This window comes from Lichenostomus cassidix, chromosome 1 (assembly GCF_008360975.1).
Source record: "Lichenostomus cassidix isolate B80296 chromosome 1, HeHo_3.0, whole genome shotgun sequence".
NCBI classification, from domain to species: Eukaryota; Metazoa; Chordata; class Aves; order Passeriformes; family Meliphagidae; genus Lichenostomus; species Lichenostomus cassidix.
Genome location: NC_139479.1, coordinates 104049820 through 104065615, shown reverse-complemented (window position 1 = coordinate 104065615; position 15796 = coordinate 104049820). Strand labels below are relative to the sequence as shown.

General features: G+C 38.5%; 1 long non-coding RNA gene across 1 annotated transcript; it reads left to right on the top strand.

Moving 5' to 3' along the window:
• Nucleotides 1-250: 250 nt before the first annotated feature.
• LOC146445478 (uncharacterized) lies at nt 251-13834 on the top strand. Its single transcript, XR_014855117.1, has 4 exons — nt 251-793; nt 5334-5431; nt 9788-11913; nt 13193-13834. It is a non-coding gene; the product is annotated as an uncharacterized LOC146445478 (long non-coding RNA).
• Nucleotides 13835-15796: the final 1962 nt, after the last annotated feature.

Genomic DNA, 15796 nt, shown 5'->3' with positions numbered 1-15796 from the left:
AAACTGTCCCCCTGACACCTGTCCCAGCTTCTTTCACAGGAGACAATGAAACTGCAGCAAACGATGCTTAAATGACTCTTTGAAAACCTTCCAGGGAGCGATTGCCATTCCTTGCAGACTGCTTGAAAGGATTTTCTGAAGTTTTTGTTTCCTTGGAGTGTCCACAGCAATTAAATGCCTTGAGGTCTAGGTGCCTGTATGAAAAAAGAGCCCCATCACCAGGACAACATGCAGCAAATTGCAAATCTTTAGTCTAGGAGCAACAAAGGCTTGATGGCAGCAGGCCTGCCTGTGTTTGACAGCACTGCACACAGCCTTGGTCAGCCGAGATGAGTAGGTGTTCCTGATCACTCATAGCCTGGAAACACATGAGCTGAGAGGAGACCAAGGGCAGACAAACCCCTCAGAGTGCAAACCAAGCCACAAGTGGGTGGGTTCATAGGCTTTGTTGCTTTTTAATGACAATGTGCTGGGCCTGGCGGTGGCAAACAGTTTGTGCAAGTGGTTGGTAGCAGCAGAAAAGAGCACGTGGGGGATTTCTGTGGTTGCTACGAGCAACCCGCTCTAGCAGGAAATATTTTACTATGCTCAAAGCTTTATTATGAAAGCCCCAGGGTTTGTAAATTAAAAAGCAAAACGGCACAAGAAAAGCCCCTGTGCCCTCTCACAGTTTGCTGTGAAGTTTCTGAGGCCTTTCTTTCAGCTGTACCTGCCAAGATGGTCTTACTGGGCCTTGGCATCATCTCAGGGTCTGACCATGCCTCGGCTCTGCCAGCACACTTCTCACACCCAGGTATCAGCCCTTATACCTTCCTAATTTTACTATGTTTTTCTCTTCAGCTTCTTCTAGAGATTCTAGTACTTGTTTTTCTCCCTGAAAGCTGTGTGTATTCTTGTTCCTCTGTCTCCTCCCCACTCACTCCCTGTGTCCGTGTGCCTCCACTATCGTGTTCTCCTAACTTTTTTATCTGGTGTCCAATTTTACCAGGATTTCTTCAGTGGAAACTGCAAACTCCTTCCTGGATTCTGCCAAGGTGCCAAAAAAGAAAGTGACAATGGTTAATTCAGAAATGAGAGATATTGAGGTTGCAGGGCCTTGAGTATGTGAGTGTGGTGACAATTGGTGGAGAAATAAAGGTTAGGTTAAATAAACCTGAGACATTTTAAAGATTTAAGGGTTGGTTTTTTCCTTACTCCTCTTTTTTTTTTCTTCTCAGTTATTGAAAAAAGCTGCATATGGAAATATAGATAAGCTAGAGAAGATTTGCTATATATTGAAAAAAAAAGCAACTATAAAACAATTGTTAACAAAAAAAAAATTTACACCACGGCTGTAGTTTTGCCCAAAATTATGTTCTGTTTGATAGTTTAAAAAAAAAGAGAAAGTGAGAATACTTCATGAAGGGTAAGCACTCTGCTATTCAAACTTGCTGGTGTATGCACCTTTATGATCAGCCCAGCTCACATGGACTTGTGTTACATAGGGGTAAGGCTTATTATGTTATTATTTGAGTTTATCATCAAGTAAGTGAGACAGGGAGTTATTCATGGGACCACCCTGTTCAGGCCATCTCTCGTCTTAAGGAAACCAAACCAATGTATTCCCACAAGTATTGAATGAACGCTGCTGCTTTGACTGCAGTAAAAGACCACCTCTGTTAAGCAGTGATTTATTTTTTCTGTCAGTCTCTTGGGTGACCGCTGATGGCAGATTTTCCTCTGTTCCCTACGGTAGAAGCAATATGTTCTGAAATATTTTGATTATGTTTAAAGTGTATGTATGAAAATGTGATATATGGTAAAGTAATGTGTGGCAAAAAATAATATTGATATGTGTATTGGATATATCAAGAGGAAATGTGGAAGATATTTTCATAAGCATATGTTCTAGCTTATTTGGGAGAGGAATACTGGAAGGCATGGGAGCACTTATGAAAATGTATAGAAGCCTTTTATAGAGTGTTGAAGCAATTTTTCTGATAAATGTTTGGAAAATATCCAAAAGTGTTATGGTACATAAAGAAAGCAATATGTAACTTTTTTTTAAATTATTCTTAATATGGTTAATTTATGTTCATTTACTTTACAATATATTGGAACCATATTTCATAAATAATAAATGTATTTTGTGCTGCCTACACACACTATTGAAATTCACTTTATTTTGTAACGCTCTTCATGAAGTGCATAAATGCATTTCTTCAAATCTATAAATGTATATGAAATATGCAGCACATATATTTGGGGAGAAAAGGACACATTTATACAGATTTTTACTAGTCTATCTTGTGCTCAGGACAGCACTTAAAGAGTAAATCCTGCTTTAATGTGCCCATGGAAACTTTACATGTTTATGCATTTACCTGCAGTCCTCTACACAGGCCATAGTTATGAGCAGTATTTTCACAAATTATATCTGTCCTTTTTTGGCTTTGTAAGAATCTTGGAGAAAATTTACTGAAGAGATAAATATCTTCCTTCTAAGCAAGGACACAAGAAAATAGAAGTTGATATCTCTTCAAAATTATTACTTAAAATTTCTTTTTCATTTCTACAAGCACCTCAAAGGTAGACCTTCTCTGTTGACAGATCAATGCCAAATTTCATCTGTGGTACCAATGGCAGAAATGATGATGATGTTTTTTTGACACATCTCCTGTTCAAAAAATGTGCTGACGGCAGTGGATTAGTACTTGTTCTTCTTCCTTACATTTCTAGAAACCTTCTCCATGCTGCCATTTTGGTTTGCACTGCTTTATGAAATTTATTGTTAAATTTATATGGGGTCTCCCTCTGTTAAACTTGAGAAATTTTTTGGTTTTTTTCTATAAGAGACATTGTTCTAGGACCAATAGAAAATGGCAGTGGCAACTTTCCAGAGTCTGAGGAAGACATCTCATTTTATACTCATTTGCGCAATGTATTCATGCCTTTCTGTTAGAGTGCTTTAGATTAGGACATTTAAAAGACTAAAATACACTAACAAATGAAAGAATTAGGCTTAGGTCTGCTTTCTTCTCCTTTTTTCTCATTTTTTCTGTCCATCCACCTCTTATTTTTCCTCTTTCTTTGTATCTCTTATGTTTCTACTTTCAAATTATGACAGTCTTTCATCCTTTACAAATCCAGAAAGAGCAACTTGAAATAAGTGTTAGTAGGAAAGACTTGCAAGAAATTCAGGGGTTTGGCCTTTGCCAATAACCTGATATTAGCATATGAACTCTCTATTTGGGAAACTGCAAATTAATGGGAAAGGGAAAGGGAAAGGGAAAGGGAAAGGGAAAGGGAAAGGGAAAGGGAAAGGGAAAGGAAGAGGAAGGGTCCTTACTTTAGTTTTCAGTACTTCCAAAAGATATATCTTATCGTTTCCTGGGTGATTTCCCAGGAAGTTTTCTGAGAGTTACTGAAACAGCACCTTTAGGACCCTTGATTTCCTAATCTGATGGAAGCTCTTTTAGAAATTTGTTTCATCTCAGGAATGTCAACCTTTCTTGAAACTTGAGAGTGCTGCTGAGAATGGAGAAGTGCCAGGGATGCTCAGGAGAGGTACCCTCAAAGCCCAGCTTCTGCCTAGAAAGGCCAGTCTTCTCCTTACCCTCTCCTGCCCATGGAGTGACTAAGAGTCTCCTCGAGGGAGAATGCAGAGAGCCTGGGATTGATATTCTCACTTAGCCCTTGGAGGACACTCCTGTCTGTAGTTACAGCAGGAGGAAACTTGGCACAATAGCACCTTCCAAGTCTATGTGATTCCCTTTTTGGCATACATGGAGACAAGGACTTCAAAGGCTCTGAAAAAATGGTTAAAAAAGAGATCATTTTCCAATGCTAAGTGGAAGTTTAAGTTTATTTAACTAGTCACAGGGGACTTTTTTTCCTTCATTTGTCAAGTGAAGCATAATTGCTGATACCAAGATGGGGTTTTTTTCCTGTTTCATGAAGTATTATTGCAAATAATATTTCAGGTAAGTGTTTTGAACCTAAGAAATAGCTGAAGACAATTTAATCATGATGAGTCTTATCCAAATTAAAAAGGAGAGGTTTTCTCTAAATTAGCAAGGTAAAGATCAATATTCTTGAGAGCAGGCCTATAAAAGGATGATGTTTCTAAAAAGGTGTGTTTGATTATTATCATAATCAAATTTCCTCGATCACAGCAAGTACACAGTGCCTCTGGAAATCTGAATGGATTTAAATATCTTCTAAATTTCATTTGAAGATATTTTCCATGTCCAGAGAAGGGCCATGGAGTTGGGGAAGGGTCTGGAGCACAAGTCTGGTGAGGAGCAACCGAGGGAGATGAGGAAGCTCAACCTGGAGAAAAGGAGGCTCAGGGATGATTTTCCCACTCTTTATAACTCTCTGAAAGGAGGGTGTGGCCAGGTTGGTCCCTTCTCCCAGGTAACAAGTGACAGGACAAGAGCAAAAATTATCAAATTGCACCAGGGGAGGTTTAGACTGTATAGTAAAAATTTCTTCCCAGAAAGATGTGTCAAGCACTGGAACAGGCTGCCCAGGGAAGAGGTGGAGTCACCACCTCCAGAGGGATTTAAAAGATGTGTAGATGAAGCAATTAGGGATATGGTTTAGTGATGAGCACAGTGGTGGTCCTGGGTTGATGGTTGGACTTGATTATCTCAGAGGTCAGCCCTAATGGTTCTATGATTCCACTGACATAGCTTTGTTTTTTATATTAAATAATAAAATTAATTTCTCCATCTAATTACCTATCTGGGGTTATAGCAAGACAAATAACAGTGTTGCAGCCTTTTTATCTGGCTCCCAAGGATGTAGAGTCTTGAATCTTATTTCAGATGTGCTGGTAAAAGAGCGGGTTAAATGTCCAGAGCTAAATCACTGAGCCACTTCAGTTCCTGGGGACTGTAAGAATGAGCTGGACAGACATTTTCTGTCACTACTTTTACCTGAAAGGATGAAGATGCTCTTTAACTACAAAGGTCACTGCACTTTCTTGTTGCACCATAAACTCAGCCTGGCACAAGTACCTGACTTGCTGTATTTGTTAAAAATGGCATCTCTGACTGTGAGAGGTTCATCCAAGATCTCAGGCCACAACAGTAACTTCTAAGTCTTCATTATGGAGGAACTTTGTGTTCTAACTGCAGTCCTTGGGATCCTAGGAATGCCTCTGCTTTTCAGCTTCAATAACACACATCTATATTTTCATATGCTCCCCCAGACTGTGAATTATGCTGCCCTTTGTCATAAGCCTGAGGCATTGTCTGGTCTTGCATTCTGGCTTTTCCATAGTGCCTGAGGCTTTATAAAGATCTCAATAACTTTTTTTTTCTTTGTTTTTTTGGTTTTTTTTCCAGAAGAGAATTCATATATATTCTTATTTGAATTATAATTCCCTAATGGAGAAATGAACCCAGAGGCAGACAGCTAGGAGAGACAGAGAAAAAATTTACAGGTAAGACTAGGAGACAGAAAAGGGGTTGTAATACAGCTGGGTGAAGAAGTGACAGACAAGGTGCTCTTGGCACATTACATTTCCCATGAAAAAAATATTGCCCTTTAGAAACTTTTGAATGTCTTTTAGAACATTTGTAACCTTACAGGGCAGTGACACTATTAGAAATGCCACAAATGTTGTACACCACCTTCCCAAGCTATCCGTTACTATAGTGGCATTATTTGGCAGGCAAATGATGACAGATATACTTTGTAGTGGATCAGTGAGCCAAACTCCTCCTTTCAGGTGCCTTACCAGTGTTCAATATCTTGATCCTTTGTGTTATTATTAACAAATGACAGCAATACTTTTAAACATTCAATATTTTCTATGAAATAATGGAAAAATAATATTGAATTTTTAATCTCTTGATGAATTCATGTTTTATTAAGCCTTTTGGTGCTTATGGCTCTGGAAGCCTATGGACAGGAATCAATTATGCTTTTGAAAAGCCAAACTGAAAGTTGTATTTGTTTTTATAACAGGAAAAAGGTCAGTCAAACTGCTGATATTGGAACAAAGTAAGTGTTCAAAATAAGCTTTGTAGGTTGGTCAGCACTTTCTAATGAACTTATAAAAGCAGTTGACTTAGTATTCAGTATACTTAGTTTTTAATATTTTTAATTACAGAATAGCAGTATTCTAGGATTAGCCTTACACAAAATTAGTGAAGCCAGGCTATGTTTCTTTAAGATATTTCCATCACATTAGCAGAATCATGTTTTGTTATCACCATAAAATAAAATTAATATAAATGTAATGTTGACTTCTAAAATGAGGTGCACAAAGCATGACATGAAACATGATGAAAGTGGCTGGTAAGTGTTTATGAGAAGGAAACAGCTCAGCAAAAAAAAGGGCAGGATTAAAAGTTAATTAAGAGGAGTTGTTTTTCTGACACAAGAATATTCTTTTTTTTTCAAACCAAGGGAATTATAAATGCAGTAAATTACTAGACTGCTTGTTAGAATGCTCATGTTAGCAATAGAAGATTGACCTTTCATTTTGTAGGTTTTTTCATACAAACATGCAATATTTCCTGTAAAAAAGTAAGCAGTGTTCGTCTGGAAGTTTTAAAGAGCATACCAAGTTAAAAAACTGATATTTTATTTGTTTGGTTTTGTTTCTTTTCCTTTCTAATTATAACCAGAGAATAAATGATATTACAACTACTTGAATCAAAAATAGATTGTGAAACACTTGATTTGAATGGTACGAAGGCTCACTTTTGCCCCCATTAGGTTTTTGATCATCTTCCTCAGCAGTGGGAAGGAGTTAATCAGTTAGTGTGACAGCATATTACCTCTTCATGGACCCTTTGATAGATGCAGGATTTGTACATGGAAAAGTTGTCCATTACTTCCATGGAATGAGGCTTCGACTCCCCATAAATTGTCGGAACTGGCTGTAGCTTTATTCCTGCTGTAGGATATACTAATACTGCCTGCTTTTGCAAATTCCCACCTAATTAAAATCGTCAGGCATGTCCTTCATGTTGCATTGAATTTGTAACCTCATCACATGTGATTGTGCCAGGGTGAGTATTGCACTTACTTTGGAGGTGTGTGAGCTGAGACCACTGATACAAGTAGTGTCTGTTCATGGGGATGGGCTGGAATATGCTGGAGACAGACCTTCAGAAACGTATTTTAAAGGCATCAGGTGTAGATGAACCAAGCAATTTTCCAGAATGCTTCTTTAGGCTGAGGAGCAATGAGAGAGAAGAAGAGTTAAGGGAAATTTAGTTGCTTGAAGGTTTAATTTAAATGATCTCCAAAGTGAGAGAAAGAAGATGAGCAAAGAGAGGAAATAGCCAGCTGTCACCTGTAATTTATGGGGTTTCTTCTCTGACTCTATTCCTTGGCTGATGCAACTCAGAGTAGCTAATTTGCAGTTGTTAAAATTACAGGAATGGGATTTGTTTCTGGACCTTTTTGCAAAAAGGGTTTGATGGGTTTCATTCATCAGGAAACTTTTCAAGCTCATAGCCAAGAAGAAGAGACATCTGCAGATGACTTATCAAACCACCCCTGGAAGAGGTCACAGACCCATTCAAAGCCCTGCTCTAGGCTATCAGTATGGAGAAGCTTTCCAGCCTCAGGTGAGAGCCCTGGTCAGCCAAGCTGTTGAATTATTTCTGTGTTTTGGAGCATTCTTTCAATGAAATTGATTTAGTTTTATTTCAAAGTGTAGTATGAAAAAGAGAGTATTTTGAAATGTTTCATAAAACACAGTAACCTTCTGACTGGCATTAGTATCAATACAACCACTTCCTCTTGTTTTCTTGCTCTGTAATGTGCCCATGTCATCTTCGTGTTTCTTTTCAGTTTGTACCTCATATTTGATTGTTCTGGCAATCTTTTTTCACTCTTTTTCTGTAACTCTTCATGTGTCTTTAGTAAGAGAATGTAAGAACAGATTGATTTGCCACAATCCTCACTGGCATTGCACTGTATTTTTTTCAAGTCTGTAAAAAGGACCAGGGAATTCCTTTGTGCCTAAATAATTTATATGAAACCAAATAGGATACAGTGGAGGTATAATCTTTTATTAATAAACCTCTTAGATACTGGCCCTGCTGCAGATGAATTCTGCTAGAGAGGAAATGCCTGTGACAGCCTAGGAATGGCAAGTACCAGAAGTAGTGTTCTGGGAGATGAAGCCTTCAGTATGACTGATGTTTTCTAATGCCACACATGACTGAGGGCAGGACCTTTGGAAACATTGCCTACTAGAATTTCTCCTTTCAAATGTTTTCAAATGAGGCTACTTGAAAAGCAGCAGTACATTTTGTAAATGGTAGAGAACTAAAAAAATAGAACTCCGTCCTCTCTCTAATGCTCCTCAACATTTTTCATTTCAAAATATTGTGTATTTTCTCATTCATAACCTTGAAAATGAATAGGCATGTACAGTGTTTGCCTCACTCTCAAACATCCACACTGCAGCAGCACAGAACATAGAGTCACAGAATTATACTATCATGGAATCATTGAATGGCTTGGGTTGTAAAGGACCTTAAAGACTATCTTGTTCCAACCCCCCTGCCATGGGCAGGGACACCTTCCACTAGACTAGGTTGGTCAGAGCCCCACCCAACCTGGCTTCAAACACTTTGAGGGATGGAGCATCCATACCTCCCTGGGGAGGTTGTTCCAGTGAGTGATGGTTCTTCCTGTAAAAAAATTTCTTTACTATTTCAAGATGAATCCTCTCTCAGTGAAACTTGTGCCTTTTACTCCTTGTCTTCTTCATGTGGCACCTCGTGTGGAGACATCCTTGTGGTTAGCACAGGATTTTCCCATGAGAAATTTTCTTGTGTTTTATAAATAGAGATAAAGTTTAGATGGTGTTGGAACAGTGTCCCACAACTTGGACAGTGCAGGCCTGGCCAATCAGGCCTGGGGGAAGGCTTCTGACTGACCAATCTGGGTGACTTTTGAGAACTCTATATATGTGATGAAATCAAAACAATAAAGGTCATTCCTTCTTGCCACTGAGAACTGGTGCCTTCATTACTCTGCTAGCTGCTCAACAGCGACACATCCTCTCCACCTTTTTTTGTATTCACTTAAATATGGCCTTAAAGAATGATTATTCTCTAGAATAAAATCAGGTTGCTGTAGGTACTAATTATGTCAGTTAATCTCCTATTAAGATTGTTGACTAAAGGAAAAGTTATGATTCAGACTCGATAGGATTAATTTCCAAAATGACCTTTTATTTTTTTTCCCTAGCTACACATAAATAATCAGTAATTAAATTATACTTTGAAGTGATTCTGGATAAGAAATTTAGGTACCTCTAATTTCAGCAAAAAGTACTTCTTTTTTTTTTTTTTTTAATTTATTTGGTTAAATGGCCCAGATCACCCAATCACACACTCCTCAATATAGTTTTTTCATTTTGAGGTATTTTAGAGAGTAGAGCAAATCTGTTTTTATTTCAACCTCTCCTTTCCCCTGGAAAATAAGTTCAGTTCAAAATATCTGATATTTCTTCACATCTGGACACTTTAAACCCCAATGCTAGAATGCTGCATATAAAGTAATTTGTGGTTTTAAACTTTGGTTTCCCCTCTCCCATATAAATGCAAATAAAATGTTTTCCATTAGAATAACTCTACCTCGTGCTTTTTTAATGGAGGCATTGGAGACTACAAAGTAGAACAGAATCCATTTTGATAATACTATATCTCCTCTCTGAGCTCCAATCTAAATATTTCCATCTGTCAGATTCTTTATTTAATATTCTGAATAATGAAAGTTGCAGGGAAAAGGGAACAGTCATTTTTATTTCATTTTCTTTTGCCAGGCTTTGGTGGTCTTAGAGTTTCTTCTTGGATTGCAGAAATGTGTGTATGAAGATTTATAGTCCTTTCCTCTGCCAAGGTATCTCTTAGAATTCCAAAGATGTCATATTCAAATGTTCATAAACAAACATATTTTCTAAAATTATTTTAAAAAAAAAATCCAGCTTTCCCCAAACACAAACTCAAATCTCTGCTGAAGTGAAAAGAAATTTATAAAAACAATCTTGGGAATATGAGAGTAAAAACTAGAGGGGATCTTTCTCTTTGTGTAAATGAATGAAACACAACACTTTCATCATGGAATTTGTTGTCTTGACATTAGTCTGGAGTGCTGCTGCCTCTGACATTGTCTAAGTGAATATGGAGCATACAACGACTCCCAGGTTAGCCAGCATACTGCTAAATTCCTGTGGCATTTGCTGGGAAAGAGAGGAAAATTATGATAAAGCAGTTCCGAGAAACTGAAAGGTCAAAATATCACATGAAAAAGCAAGTTTCAATTTTTAAAACTCTACTTTCTAGTGAACCTTGCTAAAGTAGCTCTTGGTGAAGATCCACCTTTATGAACTGTTTCATAGTTTCATGTGATTTAGCCTTGAGCAATTGCCTGAGTTAAAGACTTGATGTGCAAGGTTACAGTTGAGTGGTTTGGGGTGGCTGGTTTTTTTAAAAATTTCCTCATATCCAGAAGACGAAAACAAAATATCTGTGCTTTTATTGTTTCATTCCAATTTTCATATCATAAAATATCTTCTACATTTTCTTATTATTTTGTCTCTCCTCTTTAAGTCAGATGTTCCAAGTGCCAAGTAATACAATATCTAATACACAATGGGATATCAAATGTCCACAAATCAAACCTGCTCTCTCATCCAAGGTCTGCTTAGGAGTAAAGGTTAGGAAAGTACAGAGAAATATCCCAGCACGTCCTATATGAGAGTCCAAACTCCATGAAATCTATAATGAAAAGTAAATAAATGACTCTGTCCTTCACTGCCAAGCTGTTAATCCATAATGTGGAGTTGGCCTCTGTTGCTGTCAACAGTGATATATAAATCATATCAGACAAAACAAGAACCAAGCTCACCCTTTATCCCTTCCTTAAGCCAAATGCAAACATTTATAATGCCTAAAAACTTTCCCCCCTGTTTTCTTCCCCCTTTTCACACGTCTCTCACTTGCTGGTTTCTGCTGAGTTGAGAAGAGTAGAAAAGTGTGTGGGAGCCTGTTTGAAGTGTTCTGCAGAAATTTCAACCCAATTTCCTAAGCCAAAGACATCTCAATGACACCAAGACACCTACAAACTAGTCCTTCACAAAACCATGGCTGGCTGCTCCTACTCAGGACTTCGGGGAAGAGGAATGCATGGAGAAGCAGCTCTGCAAAAGAGGGATCAAATATCCAGGGATGACACAGAAGAAAAGCTACACTGGAGGCGGAAAGCGAGAGGGATAGGTGGCCTTTCAGGAAGATCCTGAGAGACCAAACCCAGGAGATTAGGAAAGGAAACACTGGCTTAAAGAGTTCAGGGGGAAGACTGATGGAAATGTATGAAGTCTGAGCCTTTAATAGGTCTCAGAGTAAAACACTTTAAAGTCAAATGAAAGAGTGCAGCTGGTTTAGGTAGCAATGAAAGAGGTTCCTTTATGTCTTACCTAAATTTAATTTAAGTCAATGAACAAAATATTCAGTGACTTTTGTGTTAGTTGGACAGGGCCCTAAGTGAAAAAGGGCATGAAATTAGCTGAATTTTGACGCTTGTAAAGCTCCTGCAGAGCTCATTTCAGGATCAAAGCCTAGAACTATAATTGTTTTGCTCATTAAAATAATGGAACAAATATTGAGAGAAAAATAACTATATCCGGGGCAGTAATGCCAAGAGCGATAAACGACATGAGTTTATGAAGAACAGATCTTGCCTGACAAACACTATTGCTTTTTTTCTAATAGAATGGCAAAGGATCAAATTCTGATATCTTTGTGAGGGCTGATTTGCTGAAGAAACCCCTGAAGTCTATTCCTGGCAGGAATTACGTGTGTCAATAACAGTCCTAAATGCTGATCTGTAATTAGCAGATGAAGGGAGAGTAGCAGTTTGATGTGCCCAACAACATTTTAGTCATAAAGGGTAAATTTCCAGAGAAGTGTTGTGGTGTAGGAGCCATGGTATCACTTGGAGATTTCCAGTTTGGTTTGTACATGGTATTGTCACATGAACTACTGTCCTGGGTGAAGCACCATAACCAAAAAGGGCACCAATGGCAAAGTGCAGCTCCCTGCATGGAGCTTGGAGTGCTGTGTTAGCAGTGTGACTTTGTTCAGTCAGGACTGCTAAAACATAGGAAACTGCTTAAGGGAAAGTCCTGGAAACCCTTAGACTGAATTATAAGGCATTGGGAATGAGATAATTGTGTTGTGAAAGTGGGAAAGCTGAAAAGGTATTACTAGGTAAGGTGAGGAAGTGGTTTGAGGATAGGATTTAAGTGCGCAAGAACCAAAACTGTTGGTTTGCACTTAGAAGGTGAAAAGGAGTGGGAAATAATGACTCAAGTACACAAGAAGAGCAAGAAAATCCTTTCATTTCAGAAACAAGGCTGGTCAATAGACCACCTAAAAATGTAAAGCTCCAGTGGACACTTACTTGGAGAAGCATATAAAACTTTTGAAGAGATGTATCAAAGTGGAGGGAGAAGGACAAAGCAATCAGATCCAGGGAGAAATGTATCAAGTTTATCATGGTAGGTAAAGGGGAGAATAGCTATAGTAATATATCTGTATCCATACCTATCCACAAGAGTTTGATGAAAGGACAGCACAGAAATCCACCAGGAATATGTCATGCAATTGAGAGAAGGGAAAATGTAGGACAGTGTCTGAAAGTAGTTCTGAAATGGAGCAGTTTGCTGGGTGGAAGAGGTTATTTTATGCATGACAGCTGACTTGGCCTGGAATAAAGGTAATGCAGGTGACACCTCATCTGAGGATAGCAGAGATCCCACTGCAGCATCCAACATCCATAATCCCTGACTCAGCCTGGAGATCCTCATATTGCTTAGTCCTTCTTTATGCCTGGCTAGTGCAACAAAAGGTTTAGGGAGCAAGTTTGGAATGGATTATTCTGGTGTTAACTGTTGGGAACTGCATAAAAGTATTGGGGGGTTTTCTGTGATAACTTTTTCAGGGTTTTTAAGGATTAATAAATCCTTATTTAGTCAGGCAGTCCAGTAGGGAATCAACAGAAATATTTGCATATTTTTCCCATGTCAGTGCATTATAGCTCCAGAGTTTTGATTTTCTCCTTGATCTTCAGCTGGTCTAAATTATCACTGTACTGTTGAAATCAATTGTATTTAAACACCTGCCACTTCCAGATGTCCAATATTTGCCAGATTTTTTCTTGTTGCCAGCACCAAGAAAGAAAAATGGATCATTTGCTAGTCTTTTTGATGACATGAAGTGAGAAAAGGAAGAAACCCCTTACGTACTGCCTTATAAGATCTCTAAAACTCAGGTATGGAGGAGAGATCGACTATTTATAGTGTGAAAAATAAACTTCCATGAGGAGTTCTTTGATAAGCCAGAACACATCCTGGACAGAAAGAAAGTGAGCAGGAGCCTCCATCCCCTCCATATAGCCATTGTGTTTGGCCTGCAACACTTAGAATCAAGTGGAAAGCCAGGCTGGAGTGGACAAAAGTATCACCTACCCATATTCTTTTTAAGTGATGTGTTGTAGCAATTTGCTTTCTGTTTAATTTGGCTTATGCAAACAACACTGCCCTTGATGAGGCAGCATGACTCCTGAAATCTTCAGCACAAGCAGGATCAGCTTGTACACTTCCTTGTTGCCATGGAGTATCTGGAATACTGTCCTTTATGGGTAGTCCTTATGCATGAATCTAATTACCCTCTCAACCAATGGAGAATTTACATTGATAGACTGAACTTTTTTCTGAGCAGCTTCCTTGGAACACTGAAATAAAAGTAATTTTGGCTGAATTTTATTGCTGCACCTGCAAAGCAAGAAGGTAACAATTGTTGTTAATCTTTCACAAACTCCAGCTTTTTCATCATCTTAACTGCATTGAATTTCAGAAATATTATGATCTGTAGAGTATAAGATCACATTTAACAAAAGGAAAGAAAAAAAACCTCTTTGTGTGTAGAGTGTATTGTCTTAAGATTTGGTGAGTAGGATATAACCAAAATGATTGTTCAATTATATCTTACATTAGGTCATTCAGTAATGAGATAAACAAGCTGTCTGGCAGAATGGGTTTTGGTTGATGAGGAAATAGGTGAATACAAAAAAAAGGCTTTAATCACATTTATTTACTGGGTCACAGTGAAGGATTAATGTTATATTCTAGACCAATCAGTCACACTGATTTTATGGTCACATATTAATGAACATGCAAAAGAACCCAAAGAATTCTTAGAATCAAGCAATAAAAACTTGTGAATTTAAATATCTGGGGAAAAAAAAAAAAAGAACATTCATTTGTTTCTATACAATTTGCAACCATAGCTTTGGAACAACAAGGGTTTTAAATTGCTGGAAAGTTTTCTGGATTATTAAAAACCGTAATTCTATACCCAGCAGATATCAGCCCTTACTCTGTGAATAAAAGTCTCCCCTCAGCAGTAGTTTTTATTCTATCTTGTATGAGCCTTCACACCTAACCGAATTTCATGCAGTGACTTTACAGAGAGCAAAGTGCTGGCTTCTGAAGGGAGTGGAAAAGTTCCTGAACATTTCAGCAGCATCAGAAGTAGCCTTGCAAAGAGCACATGTAAGAAAATCTTTCCAGGAGTTGTGACAGCGATGTATGGATCCCATGGCCATCTTGCAGCAAACACATAGTGCTGGAAGACCTTCAGGGAGCTTGGAAAGGTAAGAGGTGGTGAGCTACACCCCCAAGGAGTTCTGGTTACTTGCTCCAGCTGTTTCAGATCTGCTTTGGCCATGCTCTGCCTTTGCTGAGTGCATAAAGCCTGGCTCTGCATGTTCCAGGAGGGGGATATCAGGTAACTGGAATATCAAAAACATGCTCATCTGTAAAAATAAACCAAGTGTGTCTCTTTGATGGCTCTAACTTGTCATCAACAAATGTATGCAGGGTTATCAGGAGGACTCGTCCCAAACCTTGCTCTCCTGTTCCCTGCTGTGCTAAGCCAGCAGGAATGTCCCTCTGGGAAGGATGAAAGTGCATATGTCTGGATACTTATATATATATACATCAAGGGTCAAACTCAAGGTTTGATCTTGCTTTTCCCTCACCTCAGCTCTGTAAAGGAAGCAGGAAGGTGTGGCAGCAAGGGGATCATCCCCTAGGCACCAGAGTTGCAATGTCATTCCCATCACCTCTCTGCACTGACTATACCCCTAGTGATGATGCCAAAACTGTGACCACCACTTTTGGGGTCATGGCAAGGTGTCTCAGATACAGACCAATACTTGCTTCCCCTTTTCCCAGTATTGTCAGCAAACACTTTCCAAAAGAGGTCACCTATTCCATTTGTATTGATTTTCACTGAAAAAAGAGATGCTAATTCATCTATGTGCAAAGAACTAGCACTTGTGCCAGCCTAAGTACCATCAAAGTGTTGTAAGGAATTTACAATGCTTGGCTGAGCCATTAATTTTTATGCTCAGTTTCAGACCAAAGCATTTCGAAATAACTGCATCGCAAATGCCTGAGAATCCCTTTTTGCACTGGAGGTATATCCTTTGCTTTAATAAAATCATACCTAGTGGTACCAATGTAACACCTTTAGCACCTTTATCTGTTGTCTTGGAGATACAATAAATCTTTTCTGTAAAATTTTGCTTGTGATGCTGTGTTTCTAAAGAAAAACATAAGTGCTATTGAAACATCTGTGAGAATTCAAGGGAGATTTTTATGAGGAAGGAGACTGTTGCCAAGACCCTTAAGCTGAGAATCTTCTGTAGTTGAGCACTGCTAAATACTGCACAGATAATGGAAGGCAGTAGAAAGTCTTCACATTCA